The sequence below is a fragment of the Melanotaenia boesemani genome, chromosome 1, assembly GCF_017639745.1.
Source record: "Melanotaenia boesemani isolate fMelBoe1 chromosome 1, fMelBoe1.pri, whole genome shotgun sequence".
Taxonomy (NCBI): domain Eukaryota; kingdom Metazoa; phylum Chordata; class Actinopteri; order Atheriniformes; family Melanotaeniidae; genus Melanotaenia; species Melanotaenia boesemani.
The window spans coordinates 41,826,811-41,839,764 of NC_055682.1; the positions used below are offsets into that span (position 1 = coordinate 41,826,811).

The window sequence follows — 12,954 nt, forward strand, 5'->3', positions numbered from 1 at the left end:
ATTTAAATATGGGTTTCACCACTTTGCATGCTATGCAGTTTGGTTTTCGTGCAAACTATTCAACTGAAACGGCAATAAATGTTTTTCTTGAAAAAATTAAATTTTCTTTAGATCCTTATCCTATTGTTGATGCAGTTTTTCTTGATTTGAAAAGGGCTTTTGATCCGGCTGACCACAAAACATTATTATCTAGATTAATAAAATTCAATTTCTCTAAACAGGCTATCCTCTGGATAAAATCTTACTTGTCAAACCGAACCCATTGTGTGTCTGTCAGCGGTATCAAATTCCCTTATCTTGATTGTCAGGTTGGAGTACCACAAGGCTCCATACTCGGACCTATTTTATTTTCATTATATATTAATGATTTGCCAAATGTTTGTAGCAATCTTAATATTGTCTTATATGCTGATGATGCTGTTATCTTAACTAAAGCAAAATCTGTTTTAGAAGCCTCAGGGAAGTTAACATCAGCAATTACCTCTGTAGATAAGTGGCTGACAAAATCAAGTCTCCTACTAAATTCCAAAAAAACTGTCTGCATGCTATTTTCCAAATGTCTACCATCAAAGGTTCTTTAAATGTGTTGCTGAAAGGAGAAGAGCTCTAGTTTGTATGTGAATTTACCTATCTTGGAGTTATCTTGGATTCTACTTTATCTTTTGAAAAACATGTAAGACAGATATCAAAAATTGTTAATTTTAATATTCACAATTTTAGGCAAATTCGATCATCTTTGCCAGACAATGCAGCTAAAATATTTCTGCACAGCATGATTTTTTCTCACATTGAATACTGCATTACTTTCTTTTTTTTTTTTTTTTTTTAACCCTGTCCTGTCCAGCATCCTAACATACAGAACGGTGGTCTGTGTGCCATATTTTGCTTGACAGATTTGCTCTACCAAGGGAGACATGTTATATACATGGCTGCCCTTGATATTTTTATTATTTTTATTGTAATCTCATTTTCTTTAGTCTTATATGTCAGTGCCGAACCTGACAGGGAGATAGAGGAAGAGAGAGAGAGAGAAAAAAAAAAAAAAAAAAAAAAGGGAGAAAAGGACAGGATTAAAATGTGGAAATAACAGTTGTCTATGCTGCCCAGAACATATCACAAAAGAAAAAAACAACAACATAAACTACCACAGTACTACATGATACCGAAAGAAAGATAGAATGATGATAATATAAAAAATTACAATAGTCATCAAACGTACCTGCAGATGAACGTACCAACACACAAACATCAGCTACATCTAGTGAGAAGCGGATGGAGAGACGAGCACGTTTGTGAGCATGCACGTGTTAATATGCATGTGTGGCCATGCAACAGGGAGGAAATGTGTACCCGCAAGGGGGCCGCGATCACTCCGCACCCCGAAGCATCAGCGGGGGACGGGGGGAGCCCGAGGCCCCAAAGGCCAAGCAGATCCACAGAGCACCAAGCCCGGGACAGCCAAAGCAGACAGAGCAGCGGCCCACCCGGACCAGAGCAGAGGGGTCCCCAGACCGGAACCCCCGGCGCGACGGGGCAGGGGCACCGGGCAGCCCAGGGCGATGGCGAGCAGGCCCAGCGGGCACCGGGCGCTGCGGCGCGGGCCGCACGGAGGGCAGGCGCCCCACAGGCCCAAGGGCCACCCTTTCCCCCCAGCAAAGCCCCACCCAGGAACCCGACGGGGCCCGACCGCCCCAGGCAAAACCACCGTGGGCCACGCCAACCCAACACCAAGGCTAGGCACCCCAGGGACAAGAACATGTCCCCCCCCCCCAAAAAAAAAAAAACCCAACCCTTACCCATTCACCCCCCCCCGCCCCCACCAGGGGCAGCCCAGGGAGTCTAGGGCCTGGTGGGCCCCAGACCCGACCCTCTCCACATACACACACCCACACAACCACATACATTCTCCCTGGGGTCTCACCAGCCCCCCGATGCGGCACCGAGGGCAGCCCCCAGGGCAGATGGCGCCCAGCAGCACCCCACACAGGACTCCAGGCAGGCACCGAACCTCCACCCCCCGTAGCCCCGAGTGCATCCCGGGACACGAGGGCGTAGGAAGACCCCGGCCCACCTGCCTCCCAGCCTGAGTTGTGTGTGCATGAGTATGGGCTATTTATAATGCAATTAAAAACTGGAAGGAGCCATGAGATGGTGATGGGTCCCACTGCTGCCAGGCAGCAGGACCCCCTCAGGACTCCCTCAGTGTGTGTGAGTGTGTGTTATGTGTGTAGTGCAGTACTGTTAAATGTGGTAGTGTCTAACATGTAAATAAAATCGGGGGGAGAGAGGTCACAAAGGGAGGGGATGGAGGAAGGGCCACCTCGGTGGCTCCTTTCCGCCCACCCACAGCCCATGTGCCCATCCCCCCGCGGCCCTAAATGTATATTGATGTCTAGGTTGTGATTAAAATCTAGTGGGGCGGGCAGTCACAGGGGTCCACCGGGGGATCCCTCAATGGGGACCCCTCAGCCAAACCCACCGCCTCCACCTGCCCCACAGTGCCCTATGTGTAGTGTGTGTGATGTGGGGTGGCGGGGGAGGAGAGGGGCTCAGGGAGGGGCACAACTGGGAGAGAGATCCCCGTCCCAGCCGGGCCCGAGGAGGGGCACACTTGGGAGAGAGATCCCCGTCCCAGGCAGCCAACTCCCCAGCTGGCCGCTGTAGGCACCCCCGCCCCCCCAAGACCACCCGAGGGAAGAGGGGCAAAGGCCCGGCCCCGCCAAGAGCCCAGCGCATGAGCGCCCCGGACGCCCACCCACCCCCGGCAGCCCACGCCACCACACCAGGGGACCAGAGAGCCCCAGGCCGCACACACGCATCCTGGTCGGGTGCAAGGCACAGCGCCCCCATCCTCCCTGAAGGAGCCCCCGGCGGGAGGGGAGAGAGCGAGAAGGAGAGCAGACTCCATCCCCACTGCCCACCAGGACTCCCGCCACCCCCCTTCCCCCTACCCCCTACCCCTTTCCTTAGACCCAACGGACACATTGTAATCCCAAGGGTACCTGCCCGGCATCGGATCAGAATACTGCATTACTAACTGGTCATTGACAAGTACGACAACCTTAAAGGCAATTGAATCACTTTTTAAAAAAGCTTTAAAAGTTATAGAAAATTGTTATCTGTCCATCATTGTCCCATACTACAGAAATATAGTATTTTAAGTTTTGCAAATTTTAGAAATTTTCAACAAGCCTGCTCAGTTTATAAGGTCTTAAATGGACTCACTCCACCACCCTTGGGTGAGTTCATTATGGTCAAAACCAGTACTAGTGGTAGGGTAACAAGAGCCTCTACCAGAGGTGATTGTGTAATACCCTATAGACGCACTACTTTCAGCCAGCAGGTGTTATCAGTCAAGGGTTCAGAAATCTGGAATAATATCCCAGCTGCAATAAGAGTCTCTACCACTTTCAATATTTTTTAAATTAATTTGAAATGATGGCTCAAGGGGAACCAGATTTGTGAGAATTGATGTTGTGCTCTTATGTAAATGTTACTGTTGTATGTCATGATTGTGTCTTATTGTGTTGTTTTTCCCATGTCTTATGAATTGTCACTATTAATTTGATCTTAGTCTGTATATTGTGCAAAGTTGTAATGTCATATGATGTTTTTATCTCTTTGACCTGCCAGGGACTACAGATGTAAGTATAGCCTTCGGGCTAATTCTGGCATATTTACATTTATATGTTCATGAATATGCATTGTCCCTTTGAAATAAACGAAACGAAACAAAATACATTTCCAATACATAACCACACCTCTAATAATACATCCTGACCAAACAAGCTTTATTAAAGGTAGACATTCCTCTACTAATATGCGTAGATTAATTAGAATCATAGATTATTCTACTCTACATAATCTGGAATCCACAGTCATTTCTTTAGACGCAGAAAAAGCATTTGACTGAGTAAACTGGAAATTTTTGTTTGCAGCGTTAAACAAATTTGGGTTTGGGTCATCTTTTATAGACTGGATGAAAATATTATATAACAACCCAAATGCATGTGTGAAGACCAATGATCAAACTTCTCCAAGCTTCTGTTTGCAGAGAGGCACCAGACAGGGCTGCCCACTCTCTCCATCACTCTTTGCTATTTTTGTTGAACCCCTAGCTGCTGCCATAAGACAAAATAAAGAGATTAAAGGAATCCATGCCAAAAATATAGAACATAAGATGAGTGTCTATGCTCATGATGTATTACTTTCCTCCAGAACTCACCGACATCTCTCCCCCAGACAATCACACTTATTAACACATTCTCATCAGTATTTGACTACTCTATTAACTGGTCTAAGACTATTATTATGCCCATTAACTGTGGCCTACAAAACGCACCCAATACTACAATACAGTTTGGAAACATTAGATATCTAGGCATAAACATTTCCCCCAGGTTATCAGAACTAACAAAGCTAAATTATGTCCAGCTACTTAAAGCAATAGAGGATGATCCCTCACGGTGGAGGCGCTTACCCATATTACTCATGGGGAGGGTTGCCACAGTTAAAATGATGGTCTATCTAATGTAAACTACCTGTTTTCAATGATACCCACTAAACCATCCTCCAGCTGGTTTAAGTCATTGGACTCACATATATTTAAATTTCTATGGAAAAACAGGCCATCACGTATCATGACAGTTTTGGATTGGACCTACCCAACTTTAATCACTATTTCTTAGCTAACAAGCTGCCATATATCTCCAAATGGCTTAAACCTAACGGTCTAGATGAACTATGGTTAGATGTAGAGCAAGCATTGTGTGAGGATCTGGTTATCTCTGACCTGCCATTCATCAGCTCAGCCATTAAAACACATAAGTGTTTTAAAAACATCAACTTCAGTTCCTTTTTAATGGCTTGGTGGGAACTGGTGGGGCCTGGGTCGGTGGACGTTGGCCCTTGGCCGGGTGGCCAGACTGTTTTGGGGTGGGCTGGGTGGGGGTCTGGGCTCAGGTGTTCGGGGGTGGCCCTCTCTCTTGAGGGCGGAGGGGTCGGTTAGTCAGTTAGGGTTCTGGGCCTACCCAGGTATGCTGCCATAGGGTGGGCTGATGCATGCCCTGGTGTCTGATTGCCGCCCCAGGATTCCGGGTATGGCACAGAGGCAAGAGGGGTGCAAGGGTATGAAGACAGACTAAGTGAGGCTTGGGTGATCGTAGGGGGAGACACTGGGGTATGGTTAAAGGTGGGACCGAGAGATTGGTGTGTGTGTGTGTGTGTGTGTGTGTGTGTGTGTGTGTGTGTGTGTGTGTACATATACATAGGCAAACATATTTGTCTCACAGTGAGACTTCGACAGTTTGATCAAACACATTTTAAGTGCTATTTTGTACCAGTGTAGAGAGATAATATGGTTTTGGAAGTAAAAATAGTCACCCACCTTTACGGTAAATCAAACCGCATGCAATCTGCTCTCAGCTTTCCGGAGAGCACTTTATTTGTGTGATATCTGAGCTTTGCTGTGAGCCTCTTGTGAATTTCTGAAATAGGATGTCTATATTACGTTGGGCAATAGAATTTAGATTGGAAACTTGTTTTTTTTTTGCTGGTGGATCTGAAGTCTAATGGCTTAATTGAAACATTTTATGTTTTTATCAGCCCTGGTGGACAGATTTACAATGTCTATACACTTAAAATATATATCTTTTAAAAAGATGTAATATTACTATTTATTCATTTTAGTCACTTCTGTGTAATACTAGTAATACAGAATGTAATTTAGTCTTTTTCCATTTCTCATTTCATCCTGATCTAATGCCAATTATCATTATCATTTTACTAAATGTTTGGCAAATGTGATTAATTTGATGGGCTTGAACTATTTTCCACTGCAATCTTTTTTTTCAGTTGTGATATTGTAAGTAGTAAACAAGTCTATTTGATCTTATTTTGAGAGTGTGTAAGATTATTAATCCTGTTTTAAGAGTATATGTATTTTTCTTCTTACTTAGTTACTAATTCATAAAACTGATTATTTTACACCCATATTGTGGTAAATTATACAGAGTTTGAGATCACACTACATATTTCAATTTTATCTATGAAAACTTAATTCAGGACTTCCCAAGATCACACACTTTGACTTTTTTGTACAAACATTAATATACTACAACATGTAGTATCAATTCATTACCACAACACAGACAATAAAAAAAAAAAACTCTTCCACTGTTTGAAGTATGATAATTCACTTTAACTATGAAGTTCAATGACATCATCACGGTTGTATTTAGTCATTGCTTTTGAAAATTAACTGGATAATATGAAGTATGATCAACTAACATTTTAGCAGCTATAAACTTCATATGTTTAAATATTTTTACTCCAGCCCACAAACTCATAAAGCTGGTATTCAAAACAGTATAATGAACTGTCTACCCCATAAATTTTTTATAAAACCAAAGATACGAACTGTACCATTTGCATTAGTGATGATGGGTGTTGATGAAGGGAAAGCTGCAGGACCCGACGACGGTGCTGGACGTGTGCTGAAAGTATGTGCTGATCAATTGGCAGGAGTCTTTACCAAGATTTTCAACCAGTCCCTGTCCCAGGCATCTTTCCCATCCTGACTGAAGTCCTCGACCATTATCCCACTGCCAAAAAACCCACCACAGACACTCTGAATGATTTCCGCCCAGAGGCACTTACTCCTGTTATCATGAAGTGCTTTGAGAAACTGCTGCAAAGTCATATTATATTATTATCTACGCCATGGCCACCATCCACAACAACTGGTATGCAAACTGGCAGATCAGGGGCTCCAATCACTCACCTGCAGCTGGATCCTGGACTTCCTGTCAGGTTATTCTCAAAGAGTCAGGCTGGGTTTATGTACCTCAAGGGATCTTACCATCAACACCAGCTCGCAACAGGGCTGCATGCTTAGCCCACTCCTTTACATCCTCTACACATGCAACTGTGCCCCTGCATGGAGAGGGTCTCAGGGTTCAGGTTTCTAGGAGCTGAGTTTGAGGATGACCTGTCCTGGTGCACCAACACCAGAGAGCTATTGAGAAAGGCAGAACAGAGGCTGTTTTTCCTGCTCAAGAAAAACTATCTCCCCCAAAAACTCCTGCTAGCTTTCTGTCACAGCTCCATTGGACACAATGAGTCGGACATATGTAATACAGTGTGTGGCCCGACAGTAAGGGTACGGACATCAGCCGGTAAACGCTGTTGGCCGGATTTTGGCTCAGTGTCGGCACTGTCAGCTGACATGCTGATAAAGCGGGCTTTATTGGGCTTTTGTTGGCACTTTTCTTACAACAGTCTAACAACAGCAAATGTTTAGGACCACAGGGTTTGTCATATCTCAATAGAAATGCAAAAAGAACTGTTTTTACTAAAATCTAGTTTATTAATTTATTATAATTATTAATTTAATAATTAGTAGATCAAAATGTGGCCACAATAATCTTTCAAATCTACAGCTGTTGCAAGTTCAGCCTGGCTCTTAAGGGTGGCTGCATTAAGGTCCTGCTGGTCGCTGTTGTCCTCCTCCTGTCTGTCCTCCTCCTGTCTGTCCTCTCCTGCTTTTCCTGTCCCTCCTCTGTCAGCTCTGCTCACTGCCCTTTTTCTTTTCAGGGCCTGAGTTCTTTCAAACCATTTGATGAATCCTCTTCTGCTTGTTGGGAGAACTTAGATGAGGAAATATTGTTGGCACATAGTCTGGACTTAGTGGGTTCTGGCTTTCTGCACCTGATGAGACACAAAGGTTTCAGTTAATATTACTCAACCTGTTTTCCAGGCAGCTACAACCAAGTAACCAGATGAATGAAATATCTTAAGTTGATCTAAGCACAATAAACTATCAACATTGACCTTCCACCTGAAGTTAACAGAAACTGAAAACTGTAAATGCTGCTAGTGCACAGAAGTGGCCATAAATAAAACAACAGGGAAACGATTAAAATATCCGCTGCTGTTTTACCAATCGTCATTTATTATTAAGACAGCACAGACTGCAGAGGAGCGTCCTTTGGCAGCTTAGCTTGTTGTGGTGTAAGCTAACGTTTGTTGCTGTAGACCGATATGTAAGCTAAGCTAACAACTGCTATCTCTGTTGAAAGATCTTCATATGAAATGCTAATCAAATGCATTTAAGGGTCTAATCGGATTTAATCTAATCACTTACTTCTCTAAAAAGTTTGTTCATCAAACCCCGCTAGCTAAAGCTAGCTCTCCTAGCTTGCATTGAAACTCACCTGATATGAAATGTACACTGCACAGACGGCTACTTGCAGTCGGCGTCCAGTTAACCCTCCTGATCGCTGAAAGCCATCTCTGACGACGTTCTTCTTCCTTTGGTAATCGATAAAAAGCTATATCTCGGTCTCCTTTCTTTTTGTCACTGCACAGCATTTTGACGGCATCTCCGACTACCTGTGTGGTTCAGGTACTCAGCGCAGGTACTCAATATGGCGGCGGCAAGCATTCGAACGCAGTGGAACGTGTCTGTGACGTCAGCTCAAATGTATCAATAGTTAGCAGTTATCCGTTAGCCAGCAGTTAGCTTTGATCAGAGCCCTGAATTAAACTAAAGACAAAACATTATCTCGTTATTTAAAAAAAAGATAAATATAAACACACACAAACACCAAACAAACAAGAAAAAAAGAAACATGTTTTTATGTGAGTGTCCAGCTGCTGCTTTGTATGTCATCCACTGAGCTTCCCATCCATCACCTCCAAGTAGGGATGCTGAAACCGAGGCCTCATGAATCATCGAGTCAACTTTAATCCAAATGTTTGAAAATGACTTGCTGTTCTGAATATTTAACCAGGTCAAAGAGCTCCATCTGCTGGCTGTGGGCGTCTGATGCATCAGAAAGACATGAATGACATGACTTCCTAACTGCACGTTGCGCATCCCTGTCTCATCTATTCATAATTGTTCAATAAAGGATGTGTTTTCTACCATGAGTGAATATTTATTTTCTGTTGTTCATATAAATGGTAAAAAGGGGTTATTAGGTAAGATTTGTCAAGGTAACAGAATTGTGGTGTCACTTAAGTAAACCAATCTGTAATGACACTAGTCCACTCACAGTGGGAATGTATGAGGGAAGGGTGCTTGTGTAACGGGGACAGTGATGGTGTTAGTGATTCTATACAGTTGTAGTAAAATTGTTTACTGTTTTATGTCTCTTATTATTTATAAAAGATATTGCAAATGTGTGTTATCGTCTACCTCATGAATTTTTTTTTTCTTTGCACAGCTGATCGTTGTTGAATGTGCCACAACAGTTTATAGCACAGTTTATGTACATAGATTATTTACTCAGAGTTTTTTTATGTTATAATATATATATATATATATATATATATATATATATATATATATATTTACTATGTTACTATGTCCAGCTACTTAAAGCAATAGAGGTTGATCTCTCACGGTGGAGGTGCTTACCCATATCACTCATGGGGAGGGTTGCCACAGTTAAAATGATGGTTCTATCTAAGGTAAACTACCTGTTTTCAATGATACCCACTAAACCATTCTCTAGCTGGTTTAAGTCACTGGACTCACATATATCTAAATTTTTATGGAAAAATAAGCCATCACACATCAGTCTAAAAACTTTACAACAGACTAAAGATAGAGGCGGATTGGAGCTACCCAACTTTAAAGAGCATCTTTCAGGTTGAATTTTCCACAATATGACGTTTTGAAAAAGTCCGAGAGACACTGTGGCATAAATAAAAGCTTCTTAAAATTTCATTTTTTGTAATTGCACTTAATTCAGCTCGTCTGCGATCCAGTGCTTTAAAAAACATAACTTTTCCTGTCACGTGATACGTGACGTCATGTAAGGTAAACGAGCCCATACGCCAGCGGCTATCAGCTCAGTTTATCGTAGGCATCGGCTGTGTTTTTTACTCCAGACTTCTAATAGTAAAACTAAAGATTTCTGGAACATCACCATGGTGAATACTTGTGTTTGTGCATCCTGCACAAATTCAAGTCTCTCTGGACATCGTGTCCACAGTTTCCCTAACAAGAAGAGCCCCACCTTTCGCTCCTGGGTCAGGTTTGTCCAGGCTAGGCGCCAAGACTTCACTTTCAAGTCCGTTCATCCCAAAAACTCCGTCATTTGCAGCGCACACTTTGTGGAAACGGACTATATGCCTAGTGACCTAACTGCGTTTAAGATGGGGTACAAGACCATGAGGTCAGTGCGTTTAAGGTCTGATGCAGTTCCCACTGTTCATGCTACGGCTAGCATGCTAGCAGCAGCAGGTGCCCCATCACGTCTGCCTTCACCGGGGAAGCCGCGGGCCGCCCATCGGAAACGGGAGACGAGCAGAGTAAGTTTTTCTCTCTGTTTTTTAACCTGTTTATAACCTTTTCTTATAAAACGGAACTGTCCCCTTTTTACTACTTATTATTGAGGACAGTTTCAACATATTTAATCCCGTTTGCAAAGGTGGATTCACTGTGCGTCCAGTAAAGAAGGAGCCATCATATGGTAAATAATTGAAGGCATCGCGCACATTTTCTTCAAATAATGGCCATCTATTTTCCCGCAGAATTATATAATCCATAAGATTCTGGACCATCTAATATGTGCCTGTGTATTTCAGAGTGTATTTTCTATCTCTATTCTCTCTTTGTAATTCCTGTATGACTGTGTAAATTAATTGAGCTTTATTTACTTCTAGCAACAAGTTTAAATAAGATGTTTTGCTTCTAATAATTAGAACTTATTAAATAAATCCAGGAAGATGATCATAACAGAAAGATGACATTGAGATGGAAGCAAAATATTTTATTTATTATTACAATTTACAGAATAGGAAGACATGTCTTGTATGTGTTACAGGTCAGGCCATCTGAAACCTTGGTAGACACCATGTTCATCAGGGAAAGCTAACCGGATTGCTGAGACAACACATGCTGGAAGAGGTTTCCTCACATGTCGTCCAAGCACTCCATGTGCCCAGCGTACCATCTGCCTGTAGGCAGTATACCTGAACTGTTCATTTTGGGTCAGATCAAGTGGACCATGTTCCTGCTTGAAAGCGCTGTAGGCCACCTGAAGCACCCAGGGGTTCAAACAGCATGCAGAGAACCCAGGATGCTGTCCCACACAAGTAATGCCTTCGGGTTGTGGATGGAGGTCTTCGACGAGGCTCCAAATTGCAGGAATCTCCCTGCAGCATATGCTCTCCTCCGCACTGCTCATGGGCTGACAGTGTCCACATAAACACCTGTAATTAGATAACATGCTGTTAAAGAATTTCTGTTGTTAAATGTAGATACAGTGTTGTAAATATATGTTCAACCATGTAAAGATTTTTATTTTTTTTACTTTTACATACAGGCTTTAAAAATTAAATGTTTATATTTCATCCGTAGTCATAGCTGCTTATAACATGCTGAAACATTTCATGTAATACATAAAGCTGAGATGCCCTTTTTTCTGTTGTCACTGGCCTTGCTGAATATAGGGGGAAGAGGGATTACCAATTGTGGGTGAGAGTTGTGGGCTCTGTTGTTTGGGGGATAAAGTGTTAAGACTGCAGTGCACATGGCATCATATGTGGAATGACCATTATTCAGAAGGGTTTACAATCCAGTTTTAAAAATAGTTTTTCTGTTTTAACAATATCTTTAAACCTCAGAATCAGGCTTTATTTATCATTGGGAAAAAAGTGCAAAATTATACACATCCTGAAAAAGCTGAGACCAAGTGTTGGATTAGAAAAAAAGGTAAGTTTAGCGAAAAAACAAAACAAAAAAAAAAACAAGCGATGGATCTGCTCAGCCAGTGCGCAGATCCATCCTTCGTCATGGAACCAGCATCCTGGCGCAACAAATTTTCTTCCAGTTTTATTTATTTTTTTTTTTTAAGCGTATTTAAATACCGCATTGAAATAGTCTGCTTCTAAGTTTAGAGAGTGCTGGTAAAACTAAGACATTACAGCACGTACATTCTATGAGGTATTTATGAGTTTAGAACAGTGTGGGCTTTTTTTGCGCACTACACGCACATCCAGTCTGACCAACTTCAGAAAAAAGATTATAACTCTGGTATTCCTTGATCAATCAACACAATTCAGAAAGTTGTTTATAGTCTAAAATGACTGTTTTGCGCTGTTAATTAGGCTACCCGACGTGGATTAGATGATGGAGCCTTAGCGAGGCTACTTTGGGCACTAGCCTACGTATCATCAGATGATTTGATTAGAACAGCGCTTTTCTGTCTACAACTGTGTGAACGGGGTAGCCATTGCACAGCTTTTATAGGCATTATCTGCCACAGAACTATTTTATTTAACCAATGTTTTGTCACGAATCGCTAGTGACATAGTAGCAGCTTGAAGTTGTTTTTTTTTGTGGCGAAACGTGATTTTTAAAACAAACCTGTCAGGGCGGGGCAGGACAGGGATGTCTTCCTATCGGCTGCAGTAAGTAAAAGGCTTTAAAATCTATTTGCTATTGCAAACACTGTATTTTTTCACTGGTCTGCAGCATAACCAGGTATTACTTGCCCAATTCAGAAGGCTAATGTGGAAGAAAATTTACGAAACATTTGTATCACTTACCATGCTGTTTGATTAATCCTCCAGATGTTTTCAGCTGCCCATGACTGAATCTGCTGCCTGTTTCCCGTCAACGATCTCCTTTGCTGGTTGTCAGTGACTCTGTTTGTAGCTTCAGGTTCAAAACTGTATGGATCCGGTCCTTCACTTCTAAAAATAAAATTATCTTCTTCTTCCTCCATAATCTCACGCCCATTCCGTTCCGTTGTGTTAGCCATAACTGTTGTGTTAGCAATAACGTACATAACAGAGTCCCTTACGTGACGTCACTTCCGGCAAAACAGATTTTTACAGTCATTTGAGCAGTTTTTAATAGTCCATAACCGATTTCTTTATTTTCTTATTCACGGACTTCAACAAAAACTAAATAGATATTAACTATAAAATATGCATAAT

The 12,954-nt window shown here is 42.3% G+C and overlaps 2 long non-coding RNA genes across 2 annotated transcripts; one reads left to right on the top strand and one right to left on the bottom strand.

The window, feature by feature from the left end:
- Nucleotides 1-750: 750 nt before the first annotated feature.
- Nucleotides 751-3,091, bottom strand: LOC121641480. Its single transcript, XR_006010705.1, has 3 exons — nucleotides 3,050-3,091; nucleotides 1,137-1,141; nucleotides 751-803 (listed from the first exon to the last, which is right to left on the bottom strand). It is a non-coding gene; the product is annotated as an uncharacterized LOC121641480 (long non-coding RNA).
- A 6,552-nt stretch (nucleotides 3,092-9,643) lies between these two features.
- On the top strand, nucleotides 9,644-11,433 carry LOC121641432. The gene is made up of 2 exons (XR_006010700.1): nucleotides 9,644-10,320; nucleotides 10,836-11,433. It is a non-coding gene; the product is annotated as an uncharacterized LOC121641432 (long non-coding RNA).
- The last annotated feature ends 1,521 nt before the right edge of the window (nucleotides 11,434-12,954 follow it).